The sequence below is a fragment of the Sinocyclocheilus anshuiensis genome, unplaced genomic scaffold (genome assembly GCF_001515605.1).
Source record: "Sinocyclocheilus anshuiensis isolate Anshui unplaced genomic scaffold, SAMN03320099.WGS_v1.1 scaffold697, whole genome shotgun sequence".
NCBI classification, from domain to species: Eukaryota; Metazoa; Chordata; class Actinopteri; order Cypriniformes; family Cyprinidae; genus Sinocyclocheilus; species Sinocyclocheilus anshuiensis.
In genome coordinates this window covers 1050450-1066173 of record NW_015538036.1, presented here as the reverse complement: position 1 = coordinate 1066173, position 15724 = coordinate 1050450, and the positions used below count along the sequence as shown (strand labels likewise).

General features: G+C 38.4%; 1 protein-coding gene across 3 annotated transcripts in view; it reads left to right on the top strand.

Annotated features, from left to right (window-relative positions):
* Positions 1–258: 258 nt before the first annotated feature.
* LOC107680668 (rho-related BTB domain-containing protein 2-like) overlaps positions 259–15724 on the top strand; it is a 48708-nt gene continuing 33242 nt past the window's right edge. The window contains exons 1-3 of one of the 3 annotated variants that reach the window (XM_016476692.1): positions 259–467; positions 836–952; positions 1040–1129. The gene's annotated coding sequence lies outside the window, so the exon portion shown is untranslated. Of the gene's footprint in view, positions 953–1039; positions 1130–15724 lie in introns of all 3 variants that reach the window. The other 2 variants (XM_016476684.1, XM_016476697.1) reach the window with 2 other exon arrangements.

Below are 15724 nucleotides of genomic sequence, written 5' to 3'. Positions count from 1 at the left end.
GAGGAAGTCACTGATTATATGGAAATAAATTCATTGACGGTAATATTTACCTTATGTGTGTTATTAATAGCATTTACTTAATCACAATATTGTGAACCCAAATTAGCTCATAGCTAAATTTAACCATTCATATCTAGCCATGTTTAGAACACAGAAATGGCCGTGTTAGCAAACACAATCGTTTGCACACATACGACTTGCACAATTTCAGCCTTTGAGCGGCGAGCGAACACGCGCCGTGGACTGTCCACGCGCTCCAGTGCGAGCTGTTAGGCAGAATCGCTCGCGCTCCACTTTATGAATGGATGGGAGTGGCGCTGTAGTGTCAGTGTCCGTGTCGTCACGCTGTTAATAGGCGCGGGCGTTCGTCAGTGGACTTGACAGGACAGCAAGTGGACAGCATATGACAGCAGCCAGAGCGAGACAGAGTCGGGCAGTAGGGGCAAAAGGCGACTGGACGCGATTCGGTGAGCACGCCACTGTGACAGACAGACAGGGGCAGTTCACATGTTACAGGGTGGGAGGATGGGTTTGGGGAGACAAAGTAATCGCAGGCATGTAGTTTTTGACCGCCCGTAGACAACTTGGACACGTTTGCGCGGACTGAATAGGCTAATAAAAAGTTACATTCCCTGTTATCACGCTGAGGGACTCGCATGATTCACAGCGACTTTTTGATTCGCTTGATTCATTTGACCCCCAGACCAGCTGAGAGACCTGCTTTGTTTAGACATATTTGGGGTTTGTGGTTACGTCGCTCTCTGGATGTCCCGAACTGCATTCCTTCAGAGTTGTGGCAAAGTAGAGAGATAATCGTGCCCGTCGCTTTTCAAAGGCGTGACAAACTCAAAAGGGCGAGACAGAAAACTCGCATCAGCACCACGCCAGCACACTTCGTCTTGTCTGTTTGGAAGAGACTCCGAACCGAAGCTCGTCGATCTCAGAACTGTTGGTCTGTATCTAGGCTACTGTCCTTCCCACGAATTTTGGGCTGTCCCAGCTCGATGACTAACTCCTTTTTCTTTTATGTTTATGGAAGGACACAAAACTGTATGCTTTTGTAAGTAGAAGGCAGTGAGCACTTTACTGACGCGCGTAACCCGAACGATTCACAAGGCGAAATCACAAGGTAGGTATTTTTAACAAAAACTTCAACTTTGATATAATATTTAATGTTTTGTTGTCTGTACTGAGTGTGATTTGCAGAGTTTTTCTCAGTTTTTAAAACGCAATCCCTTGTTTTCGAGAAGTCAATATGAAGTTGACAATACTAAATCTCCCTTTAGTTCGCTGTGAAACATTGCTATTAAAATAGTACTAAAATTCAGTTTAATTGTTGCCTTTAAATTTAAGTGAAATCAAAGTGGTACCAAAGTGACACCCTGTGACTGCAGTGATAACCTACTGTTTATTGCACTTTTTCAACCCCTCTCAGTGGTTCTTCGCTGAAAAAAAAAGGAAATTCCAAAACCACAAAAGAAATTGAACAGAAATTAAGTTAATGAATAGAATTAAAATCTTCCAAACATAATGATGAAGGTTTATGCCTACGTAGATAACATTCACTAGGCGCATTCTTGTCAAAAGTATCGCAGGCGCACATGATGCCCACGAAAGTAGGCAGCTCAGTCGGTTTTGAGATGCAGCCAGTGTTTGTTTTGTAAACACACACACAACAAATCTGTGCGTGTCACTGGTGTAAATTATATGGGTTCAGGATTCCACTACACCCAGGATGTTTAACCAGGGATCCCTAAGATACTCAAGGGGTTCAGTGGGTCATGACATTATGACAGCCCACCTATTTCTAATTTTTTTCTTTCTACCCATCAGTTAAACGTTATACTGTAGTTAAAGATTTTAATCAAATTTTTTTGCAAAATAACATCTAGTTTTGTTAATCCTGAGTCCATGGGTTAGATAAGAGTCTTGCTGAAAGTTCCTGCCACCGCTAAGATTGAAAACTCCTGTGCTTCAGCAACACGTATTGCACGTTTACAGTTACAGTAATCTCAGTCCTTCACTTCATAATTGATGTGCATAGCACTTTGTAATGAATTCTTATTGGCTCCACATCTCTCCACATAAATTTTGAAGAATTCGCTCAGCTGAGTAAACACTGACTGTCTGGTCATAATCCACACCGCACCCTCACTGCTCTATTGTATTAACAATGAATCAGAGTAGCAAGAATAAATGCACGATAATTGCTAATGTACATAGTTATTGTGAGAAACACCCACCAATGATATTTGCAGTTCAATAATAATACCAGTTACGAAAGAAAATTCTGTGTTATTTCTCTTTGATTTGTGGATTAATCAGTGACTTTTTATGCTATGATGCATATCTACGAGTTAATGGAACTTGCTGTGTCAAATGTTTAAACTCAGATTTGTATCTATGGGTTTAAGGCTGATTGTGTTATTTGGACAATGCAAACCTGACAAACAATGAGAACCGTAAATACATTATTACTGGCAGTTAAAGACAGTTAAGGAACACAATTGCATGTTTTTACATCCATTTGTTATCTGTCATGGAACTAAAACCGCTGTTTTTTTGGGCGAGGCAGACTGTGGAATATGTTACCGCCCTGTCTTTCTTTTCTCTATTTCTCTATGGTTCTTTCTCTCTCCTCCATCTCCAAGAGATTATTGTTGGTGACTTGAGCTTTCCAGCATGCTTGCACTCCAAACATTCCAGACCTCTCGAGCACCAAGGAGCTGGCCAGCTCCACACAGCTGGGAGCTATATAAGACCCGGGGCAGTGTATTGAGCAACATCTTTAACTTGGTCTTGGGCTCCCTATGGCCTGATACAAGATGGGGGAGGGGGCGTTCCGCATTCCACTTTCTCTACCAGGGCAAAGCGCCATCCAGATTCCAGTAGGAATACATAGAGAGGTCGAAATTCCAGTGTGCTGATAGAGGGACGTGTCACAACACATGACAGGATGAGTGAAGCATGCACACGGAACACATGGGAAGAATTCTGTATGCTAAATGCACGCATGACATCACATGTAGACAAGTGCTGTTCATTCTTGGCGCCTGTCAGCAGCTGACCTCTGCATACACGCATATACAAACATGGGGAAAAACAAACATGCATCTTTTCCTCAAAGCACATGATGTCGGTCTGTGCTGGAGCAATGCAGTTTAGAGAGACGGTCATTGTACAGTGTTCAGTCTCCCTCTGTGTTTTTGGCTGCTCTCGCAGTTGTTTTTGAAAGCGGAGAGTCTGTGTGCAAAGAAAGTTGAGGCCAGGACAGCAGGCCGATAGCGAGAGAAAAGAGTGGGAGAGGGAACGGGAGGAGAAAGAAGAGAGTAGATCCTTGGGAAGACTCACAAGGGGTTTTGGGGAAAAGGATCTGGGATGAAGAAGGCGCTGCTGCATACAAAAAGACAAAGAGAGAGTTTGAAAAGCAGAGTGAGAATGAGTTACAGCAAAATAGCTTCTTGTATGTCATATAACAGTGATTATGAGACAGTATGGAAGGTAGAAAAAGGATGAATTTGAGAAAAACAAGCTGTAAACTAGTTCTATTGTGACAACTCTGAAGATTTTAGCATGGTAATGGATATGACAATGTTACTGTATTTGTTCTTGGTGGACTAGATCTGATATGCTGCTGCTGCTGTTGGTTTATATTGGCTACACATTGCTGTAGTTGTAGATTATTGCTGCTGCTGCTGCAAGCAAGTACAGGAACTTAATACTGCCAATGCATATGGCGATACAGTGATGTGAGCATTTAAGACATACTGCTGCTGCACAAATAGCATATAAAATAACCCCTAGCAGATCTATACAGGTGGAGCTGGGGAAGGTGGAGGGTTTCAGAGGAACTCTGAAAGAATGCTGTGGAATGCTCTAGTGAATGCTAACCAGCCATTTAAATGTAAAGCAGTAAGCTGATTGGCTGTGTAGGCAACATGAACCAATCAGCTTGTGCCAAGTATTTAACGCTGTGAATTTCATCAATTTGCATTAATGACCCATCATCCTGAGCCATCTAGAGTTTCATGACAGAACTTGACATTAATGCAAGTATTGTAAGTGTTAATGTAATTAAAGTTAAATGTAAGTGAACTTTTTGAATAGTCTCACATAGCAAGACTTTAAAATTCTGGTCCTTATTGTACCTTATTTTGGAGAAGAACTACCCACTTAGTTAGAAAGAGACCATCTGACATGTACAGTGACCAGCCACAGTTTTTGTTTCTATGTGTGGGGTTGTCTATTTATGTATTTGGCAGATACTTTTATACAAAGCAACCTACATTGCATTCATATATATTTCATTAATTCATGCATCCCCTGGAATCAAACCCATGCACCATGCTCTACTGTTTGATCGACAAGAGCACTGAAATACATTGTCAAAATAATGAATTTAAATAGTGGTGCAGCAGATTGTACAGAAAATACTCTGAAAATAGCAGAAGAAGTGTTTAGAATTTAAATAAAAATATTTTTTTCTTCAATCCAGTACTGATTATTTCACAGACAAATATCAGAAAACAAGTATAATATCCAATTCTGCTCATGCATCAGGTTTACTTATTATTAAGTGCCTCAAGCAAAACTTAAATGATAAAAATCAGGGAGAGCGCCAGCCATTTGGAACAGGTGATTTTAGGCAGTGCTTGCAATTTTTGTGAGTTATATGCATCAGACTCTCAGTGAATAGACTGTGTGCAGCATGCAGCCTGAAGCTGAGATTAGTTATTGAGAAACTTTGCTAAAAGTCATATACCCCTTCTCACCCCTTTTCTATCTTTTTTTTTTTACTTATGGTTTCACTCTTTGTCACACTTGTCCCTGTCTGAGCAAATAGAGTGATACAGAAGCCTACATGGATGTATTGCTAATAAGAGATTCACACTTGCCAGTTAAAAAATGAAGTCAATAAATTAATAATTCAATTAATAATTTATAATAGTAAAAGTTTATTTGTAATTTAAAAATGATTACAAAATGATAAAATTGTACCTCATTGCTTTGGTTGTAAAAGCTTTAGTGGTATGAACATGTTTCATGCACACAGACACAGGCAGTACATGAGTGACAGTGCTGAGAGACGTGACGACAGGCAAGTGTTATGCTGAAATTGTCCAGTGATAAAGTACACTGCCCCCCGCCCTTTCCTCACCCTGTCACCTCCCTGTCCTAGTCCAGGTTCCCTCTCCTACTCTCCGTCATTCTGTTCATGTGTGTTTGCTTCAAGATCAATGGAGACTGCAGATAGGGTTGCACATTGCACAACTATTGACACACTTTTGGGGAGCATGAACTCAGTCACCTAAGACTGCTTGCCACCACAGGAGTCATTGACTTCTGAAGTTAGATGAAGTTTTTCATCTGACGGTATTGTTTTGATGTTTTTCCCCCATACAATGACGGACAATTTAAAAGAATAACTTTTGGTAATTGTCTCATTATTAATGCTACATTCTAAGGTCTGTTGTCTGTGTGGTAGGTTTTTTTTTCCAAGTAAAATTTTGTTGTATGCAAATTTTATATATTTTCTCAGGTTGCGGTTAATGTACTGCAGGTTTGTTTGCTCTGATAAAACAGTTGACAGATGTTAATTATATGTGTCATGCTTTTTCCATATCACTGTGGACGTTTGAGAGAAGAGTAGTTTAAAACTACCAATTAAAGTAAAACTAACATACAGTATATCTGCAGTGGCAGATCCTGGCATATGGAGTATCTGGTTGATTAGTGCATAATATATTATCTCCGAAAAATACATTGTAGCAGTGTTTTGTTCCTGAATGAATCAGTGCTTTTGAACAAATTGGTTGAGTGAATCACTGAATAAATTGTGCACTCGTTTAGTTCTTCATGAAGTGGTTACTTTAAAAAAAAATCAGAAGTACATAGGCTACGTGTTTTGCTCTTCCACAACAGTACTTCCATGTGCTTGTTGTAATCACTATGGCAGTGTTTTATTTCCAGAAATGTATTGAATTTAAAAACCCTGTCAGCATAATCAATATAATCCTTTTAGTGCAGCCTGTGGTCTATATGTGGTTTAGGACCTTTGGGCTCTGATTTACAGAGATGTAAAGAGGGTAGTAATTTGCTTGTTCAGTGTGTGCAGTTTCTGGGTGTAATCCAGGTCCTTTGCAATGAGTAACTACACAAAAGCAACATGTGAGCATAGATTTGATGTTCCAGTATATATACTGTATATACGCACATTTATGGGCTTTTATACCTTTAATGGACAGGAGAGTAGACAGGAAAGCATTGGGTGAAGAGAGGGGAGCAGGATCACCAAAGGACCTCAAGATGGGAATCAAACTCAGGTCGCCACAAGCACAGTTGCACTATATGTCAGCACACTAACCACAAGGCTATAGGCGCCGACATTGATGCACCTATATTTAAATGAGGCCTATTGCGTGTGATAATTGTGTGTGTGTGTGTGTGTGTCACTGCTTGCATGTTAAGGAACAAACAGGCAGTTTTAAACAGATTAAACATTTCTTTTCAAATTAAGAGGCCTCCATAGAGTCTGTAGGGCACCAGTCTGGTCCAGTCAGTGCAGCATATTTATCAAGTCATGTAACAGTTGCTTTTGGATCATGACTCTGTGGCTTCAGCAAATGATGTTTCCTTGACTAAAGTTCACATATCTCCCATAAGTTCCTGAGCCCAAAAGTTACAGCAGTGCAAACACTGTGACTCACTTAAAAATCTTTTCATAAGGCTTGCTTGAGTAGGTGTGGGATTCATTAAATGAGAATTAAGAGGCCCTTTTAGCATGCCTATGCTACACCTTGTGTATATTTTACTGTATTCACTGTATCTGCATGTATGTTTGTGTGTGAGAGAAAGTTAATCAGAGTAAAACCTAGTTATCATGACAACTCCATCTTGTTTGACATTCTTTATTTTACAGCGGAAATACCTCATTTGGTGATGAGGTCACTATTCAGTTTCTGATTTACAGATTGCAGGAAGACACACTTGCACACAGTGTAGAATATAGAACTAAAATGACTTGCAAATCTTTTGCTTTTTGTACAGTAGACAGTAGATGTGAATGCAACCTGACCCGTTGACCTGGCAAAACTGGAAAACCACATTCCAAAATAGCACACCCAACATTATTTTTGATCCCATAAAAAGCATATACAGCAGTAGTCAGCAAACACACAAAGTGAGTCATCAGGAAAACCCTGTACCGCTGGGAGTGGCTGGTGTGGCATTTTGTGCAGAACACCCACAACTCGAAACTGGCTGCTGCTGCTGCTGTAATTCCTCCCATAATGAAGCACAAAAGACAAGAAGACTCCCTTGTACAGTGGCACACAATGCAGCTCACTGTATTGTCATCCAAGACCAAGACATAACATATTGCTTTCGTATGGTCTTTTCTGTATACTAGACGTGCACATGTATGACGTCGTTGCATGATATAACAGCAAACCTAGTGGCATGAGTACAAAACAGCACAACCTTTTTAAGACTGCATTTCATAAAAAGGAGTCTGATTTAAATGATAAAACAATAGATATTTTCAAGTCTGACTTGACTCTAGTGTCCAAAAAGTGCTGCTGTATACTGTATATGCAGGTACTGGGCTGGACGGTACTCAAATAATTGTACTTCATTACTATAATTGTAATTGGGGATTGTTCAGGAAACCTGTTTACAGTCAAAAAAAAAATCATTATTTTTGCAATTCAGTGTTTCAATTTCAATTTTTAATTATATTTCCAAGGTGGGAATAATGAATTTAATTTAATTGAAAAATACAGATTCTACAGGTTTTGTTAATTCCTGGGTTAAATGTGCCTAAAATAACAACAACAAAAAAAAAAAGACTTAAAAGTCTATTCCAGGTTAAATATGCTTTATTGAGAAAGTCTCCTCTGTCATTTGATTGCATGAGTCAATTTCTAAAGCCAAACCTTAAAGCTGCAGTCCGTAAGTTTTGACTCTTTGTCGCCATCTCGTTTGAAAACCTGCAATTGCAGCTGTTTGCAGAATTATCTTCTGTGCGTGGGTTGTGTGGCGGCTCGGCTCCAGCGCGGATGAATCTAATGTTTTGAGGAGTATGTGTGGCAGTCAGTCACCGCACCGGTGTGGATATTTACTGTACTTCAGAATCACAGATTTTAGCCTACGTCTTGGAATATATGACCCAAATAAGAATTTTATTGTCATCTGAACAAGTAAGTAACAAGTCTGCCACGTTTGTTCTGACCAACTGAGGAAAAAAGCATTACAGTAAATCGCGCTACCAATGGTGATTTAATCTAAATTAGCTCATATATCATATCACATCAAATTATTATTATTGTTATACTTTATTCTCAAATTGTTAATGTTAACAACATCAGCATTACGTGACTATGTGAATATGGTGTGTATAAGCGAGTAGATTGCTATTTCTGTACAGTCTAATCTCTAATTGTCATACCACTCGAATTTCATATTAAGAAATTCTTTTAACCCAAAAAGCTAATTATGCTCCCTTCGAACTGGTTATATTTAAAATACAAATCTTGTGAAATCCCAGGCTATCTGTAATCAGAAGCACATTTAAAACTGGAATATAATTTAATTTCATTCACATGTGTTTCATAAACACATAATCCTTTCTGGATTACAATCCGCCATCAAAATGATACATTTAATTATTCTAGCTGCTGTGAGAAAAGACTATAAACGATCCTCCACCTGCAGGATCCTCACATGCGATAGCCTAGTAGCCGGGACAACTTCTTTATGTTTACAGACGTGACGTAATGACGCGGCAGCATGCTCGAATTTCCCGTGAAAACCTACCCGTACCACTCAAATTATAAAACATTATTATAAGCTAACCGTTGTGAATCGGGCTAAAGTAAGGCGATAGTTTTGAGCACTGGCTGGTTATGTACTTGCTCAAATATTGATTTTGAACCAAAAAAAGTTACGGACTGCAGCTTTAATATTTAAAACTTAAGTACAGTTAAATGTTACATTTTTACTTTCGCTCAAGTACATTTTTGGTTATATACGTTGAGTATTATTTGCAAGAATCTATTTATGCAGTACACATAATTTAATGCAAGTACAAATTCTCTGTCCTTTATTGACCCCTGGCAAGCACACTTTTGTTACCCCAATTTGTCTTGTCAAGAGCAGGTTTTATTGTTGAGTCTGTGAAAATTCACATGACAGGGTGTGGTACTGGCATCTTGCAGTACCACTCTACCACAGTCCCTTCCAATCATTATGTGATCAGTTCATAAGCATATGTCAATGACAGTGGTACTGCTTGTTTTAGAGCTAACAATTGATCATAGTGTTTTATTTTCACAGTATACATCTTATTATAAAATAATAAAAGCTGGATGAAAGCTGTTTTGGATAAAAATATGCAGTTTTGCTATGTTGTGATTACATGTGATTCGTTACTGTTGGCCAATAAGAATCTAATGTGACAGGCACAGAAATAACACCAATATGGATTTTTCCAGTGCTTTTCAGAGATGCTGTTTTAAGTGTTCAGCAGGGTGCCAGACAGTCAATTTGTTGTGTGTGCATGTGTTTGTGTCCATATTCTATGAGTTTTTGTCTTTGATTGTATTCTGTCCATAGCAGTTCCTCTTTTGGTAACAATTTTTCTATTTCTGGCCCTAATTTTATTTATTTACTCCTCTACTCTCAGTTTTAAACAGTCTATGGTAATACATTCCAAGGCAGTTACATTTACCAATTATCTCAACAACATCCCTTCCTGTTCTCTCTGAAAACCCAAAACAGAGAGAGAGGGAAATGAGGAGTGACAGAGTAAAATGTGAGACTATGAAACAAAATCACAGCAGCAGAATATCCTTTAAGACTAAGTGGTTTGTTTTCAGGTTCAGCTCCCAGCAGAATAACAGCATTGCTGCACCTTCTTCATTCCCCCGGTGGTGGACAGCCAGGTTATAATTTGGCCTGCGGTGCTTCAGAGATGTTTGTTTTGGCATGTTAACATATTTAATTAACTTGTTGATCAAATCTGCCTATCCTCCTGTACACTATGTTCAGAATGTCACTTTATACTGGTTTTCCATTTGCTTAATACAAACTAGATGCTTTCCAGTAGGTGTGCCCCATAATTACTTTTTGTGTGTTCATATTTTATGTACACCAACATGCACCTTAAAAAATCATGTGCCAAACAAAACCTGTTTTCATTTGTATTGTTGTTTCAGTTTCTTAACAAGATTTGCATAATATTCCAAGCTGGTTGATAGTTTCGGATTGAACTGATTCAGTCCAGTATAGCCCATGCTATGACAGTTAAATGGATTGAAAATTCTATGATTAATTACTCACTCTCATGTCGTTCCAAACCTGTAAGACCTTCGTTCATCTTTGGAACACAAATTAAGATATTTTTGATGAAATCCGAGAGCTTTATGTCCCTACACAGACAGCAACACAACTGACATGTTGAAGGCCCAGAAAGGTAGTAAAGACATTGTTAAAAGTCCACGTTACATCTGTGGTTCAACCGTAATTTTATGAAGCTAGGAGAATACTTTTTGTGCACAAAGAAAACAAAAATAGCAACTTTATTCAACAATCTTCCGCCGCCCTTCACGAAAGTACCATGACGTATGCGTGTGCATTCCTCTGCTTGTAAACAAGGTGCAGTACATGGGTGGTACTCTCGTGAATGGAGGCGGACAATTGTTTTGTTTTCTTTGCGCACAAAAAGTATTCTCGTAGCTTTGTAAAATTACAGTTGAACCACTGCTGTCACATGGACTATTTTAATGATGTCCTTACTACCTTTGTAGTAAGGGTTAAAGCCTTAAAGGGTTAGTTCACCCAAAAATGAAAATTCTGTCATTAATTACTCACCCTCGTGTCATTCCAAACCCATAAGACCTTCGCTATTCTTTGGAACACAAAGTAAGATATTTTTGATGGAATCGGAGAGCTCTCTGACCCTCCCATAGACAGCAACGGTATAACCACGATCAACGCACAGAAACGTAGTAAGGACATCGGTAAAATAGTCCATGTGACATCAGAGGTTCAACCGTAATTTTACGAAGAATAGTAATTCTATGAGAATACTTTTTGTGCGCAAAGAAAACAATATTAACATAATTTATAAGCAGTTCTTCTCCCCGAGTTACTGTCTTCCGCCATTTTGGAGAGTACCCCAGAACGTAATCAACGTAATCAGTGTTGTTTATGTTCAGAATGTGTGCGCTTTCTACTGAAAGTAAACAACGCTGATTACACTGATTACGTTCTAAGCTACTCTACAAAATGGCGGAAGACGGTAACTCGGGGAGAAGAATTGCTAATAAATTATGTTATTATTGTTTTCTTTGCACACAAAAAGTATTGTCGTAGCTTCGTAAAATTATGGTTGAACCCCTGATGTCACATGGACTATTTTACCGATGTCCTTGCTATATACATTTCTGTGCGTTGATCGTGGTAATATTGTTGTCTATGGAGGGTCAGAGAGCTCTCAGATTCCATCAAAAATATCTTAATCTGCGTTCTGAAGATGAACAAAGGTCTTACATGTTTGGAATGACATGAGGGTGAGTAATTAATGACAGAATGTTCATTTTTGGGTGAACTAACCCTTTAATCTAGTTGCCCAATGTAGATATGCTGATTAAGCTAGTGAGGCTGTTTGGGGTTGAGTTGTGTAGGACACATTACATGACTTCTACTTTTCTTTATTCTGCTTTTATTTCAATCATGATATGAATTTAACATATTAAGGATTGAGAGGAAAATTTAGATATTCCACCATCTCCATTAATTTGAAGTAATCAATGAAATATTCTTGGCAAAGCCTTTCATTATCTTTTGTGTGACAGCGCAGGTGTCATTTTTCAAAAACATCCCATCTGAGTCATAACTGTCATTACCTATATGTGCACAATTATATTACTCAATTAACTCCACTTTTTATTACTCTATAGATGCTTTGCAGATCAAACACTCACTATATCACACAATGCTCATGATACATGCAATTATCACTTTAATGCTATTAAAATTGGTCCTCCCAGTGTTCAAAAGAAAAGTTACCACTGTATGAGAATGCACTTTTTACATACTTTGGAAGAAAGTTGGCACCTAGTGTGCTATAAATCAGAACAGTATGTATATACAGCTGGCATGAACTCACAGTGTTAACATGCTTGGAGAGCTTGAAATTGTGCGTTGATAAGAGAGTGTGGCCTGTCCCAGTGTTGTGGAGATAAAGTCTGTCTCACATTCTCCCCTCTGTGCCCACCTCCATCATACCCCTGTAATCTCCAATAAATGTACTCCTAAACTTTCTGTTAATTAAACCTGACTGAATTCATTTCGATTAATCATTTCTGACTTAAGTAATTTATAGCTACACTTTTGAGTTTTGGTTCTGTATAGATTATAATCTAATTTGAATATAACTGTCTCTCCCCTTTTCATGGAAGATGATCAAGTTCGTAATAATTACACTGGGAAAAAGTAATTTTGGTCACATTTTATTTTAAAGTCCAAACCATTTTCTACGACTTTTGCCTCAATAAACTCCTAATTTGCTGCTTATTAATAGTTAGTTAGGTAGTTTAGGTATTGTGTAGTGTTAGGGATGTAGAATATGGTCATGCAGAATATGTGCTTTATAAGTACACTTTATAAACAGCCAATATCTTATTAATAGGCTTGCTAATAAGCAACATAGTGAGAATTGGTCCCTATACTAAAGTGTTACCATAATTTTCTGCCAGGACATTATCCAATAATTTTAAGGACATTTCCTTTAACCCATAATACACAACGCAACGAAGAGCAAAATGCAAAATACAGCTAAAACACCTTTAAAACATATGGAAAATTCCTTCATAATGCAGTACATTGAGGCATATTTTTATGGATTTTACAGTGTCTAGTAAAACTTTAATTAATGGCCATATATCTAAGCATTCTTTCTTTATCCCCTTTCATTCTACACTCATTCTCCTTTTCTCTCATTTTCTCTGCGTTGTTTTTATAAATCTTATCTTTGTTTAGATGTCCTGCACACAACCTCACAAGCATCTCACATGGGCAACACCATGCCACTGTTTATGGACTGATACCAGGAAACCTCCCCCTGTTCTCAGAATGTCAATCTCATCTTTTTTTCCACATTATGCGCTTAAGGACTTGTTTGGAGACTTTGTGTCTTACCCCTTCTTGAACACAAGCTGACAGGAGTGAGTGTGCAGCATACATTTCCCTGTTCCCACTTGTGATGACAGTTTGTCCGCTGGTATCGCTGTACTGATTTACAGCCGTCCTATGACTTCCTGTCTATGCCTTTTTGCGGATCAACTTCATTGCATTTATGCTCCTTAAAAAGATTCCCCATTGTATAACAGGTCTGACCTACTTTGCCTACACTCTTAAAAATAAAGGTGCTTCAAAAGGTTCTTCAAGCGATGCCATAGAAGAACCATTTTTGGTTCCAGAAAGAACCATTCAGTCAAAGGTTCTTTAAAGAACCATTTCTTTCTTACCTTTTTATAATATGAAGAACCTTCTTTCGCCACAAAGAAACTTTTGTGAAACCGAAAGGTTCTTCAGATGTTAAAGGTTCTTTATGGAACCATTTATACCAAAAGGTTCTTCTATGGCATCGTGAAGCACCTTTATTTTTAAGAGTGTAGTCTGAAGCTGAATATGTTTGCAATAGAAAGTGTTACGCATCCGGTTATGATAGCTGAACATACAGTGTGAGCATGAACACAATTTGTAAGGGCCAGCCACCTTAAATACACAGTGGATGCATGTTAACATGTTTATGCCAAGTTTGAGTATGTGCAAGTTTGTTTAAAAGAGAATGGAAAAGGTAAAAAAAAACATATTTTAATGTGCATGTATGTCTAAATGTGTGTGTGCTCATGACCTGCGCTCATGACCACAAGCCACAATAACAAACATAGCTCAGCTCTGCAGGAGACACCTCATAATGTTTCCCAGGCTCACCCTTCATCCACCCAGTCTAATTTATGTCTCTGCTCTCCATTTCCTTTGCTTTGCACTGTCATAATGTCAATATAAGAAGCCTGACTGTAAATTACAGGCTCAGACACTTTCACTAACCTCACCTCATAATACATCATTCCATTTAAACCCTTTCATAGACAAATCCCACAATGCCCACATGTTCATAGTTGCGAGTTGCACGTCTCTCTCGATTCTCCGTCTCTCACTCTCATTCTGGGGGCTCCAGAGGGGCCAAAGGGGCATCACTTTCTCAGGGCCCGCTGTTGCACTGGCACTGGCATGGCTGCTAGAGTCCAGCTGGGTCTGAGATGGATGGCAGAAAGGGCTGCATTGACTGAAGTGTGGGAACAGGGTCTGTTTGTGCTTCACTAAAATCTGTGACTGACATCACTGAAAGACTTCGTGCAATGACATCATGGTCCGACCACATCTGCAGTCTGGATGTTTGAGAAGAGAGAAGTTTTTTTAATTGCTCATTGTTTCAGTGAATATAGTCCAAGTTTGAATACTATAAAAACGGGAACACTATGCAGCTGGGTGATCTTTTCTCTCTTTCTCTGCACTATCTAAAGGTCTGTGTTGTGTTTTATACCAGTAGAAATCACTAGAGGTCAGTGTTTATTACTTGCTGTGTCAGTTTTAGAATATCACAGGGACAAATAAGTTCCACTATACGCCATAAAATGATAAAAGTGTATTATTCAAGTCTCCCCAAACAATAATTATTGTTCTTGTACTTTTGCTGAAATAATAATAATAATAATAAAACATAAGCTAAGCTTGTTTTTATTATGTGTAACTTTTTTTATTGACACTAACTGCTTAACATAATGATGTTAAACATAACATGTGTAAATATATCTGAAGAGTAGCCTAATCAAATATCAAACAATCCCACAGAATTTGCAAAATTATATTTTGCCAATACAAATGTTTTAGATCCTCAATTGTTGAAAGCCATTAAATGTCTTAAATGGCATTAAAAAGTCTTAATATTGTTTGCCAAGCCTGGATGCTGCAGGCAAAACCAAAAAAAAGAAAGAAAGAAAAAAAGAAAAAAAAAATCAGAAGAAAAAAGAAAATTCACAGTGTGAGCTCAGTGTTTTTCTCCAGTGTAAGAGATGTTACACATTAGTGCTGGGCGGTATGACCAAAAATGTATATCACGGTATTTTTCACAATTATACCGGTTTCACGGTACATGACAGTATTTTTTTTTTCATGCATGACCGGGTGTTAACCATATTTTCTACTGATTGAGAGAGGAAATACTGCAGTATATTGACTTAGAATGCCCTATTTTACTGTCATGATGAGTGAATATTGTCAAAAAATACCACACTAAATAGTGACTAAACACGACCCCTTTTAATACATGTTAACCAGGAGTCACTCTCATTTATAATCGCGGCATCGTCTGATAAAATCCATATGCATCTACACTAAAGAGAGTATGCAGTTGTTTTGGCTATGTTACTTTTTTTGTCTCATGCAGCGCACTGCCTGCGTCTGTGTAACAAACTAAAAAAAAACAACAAACTAAAACGTGCATGTGATATTAACAGACGAACTACGCTCATATTTATAATTCCAAACAATCAGTAAGCGACAGGTGCTAGGAAACGCTGTTTTGTACTCATGTACTGACGTGTCGGCTGCGGTGCGCTGCTTCTCTGCCGCTCACTGCACAGAACAGACGCCGAGA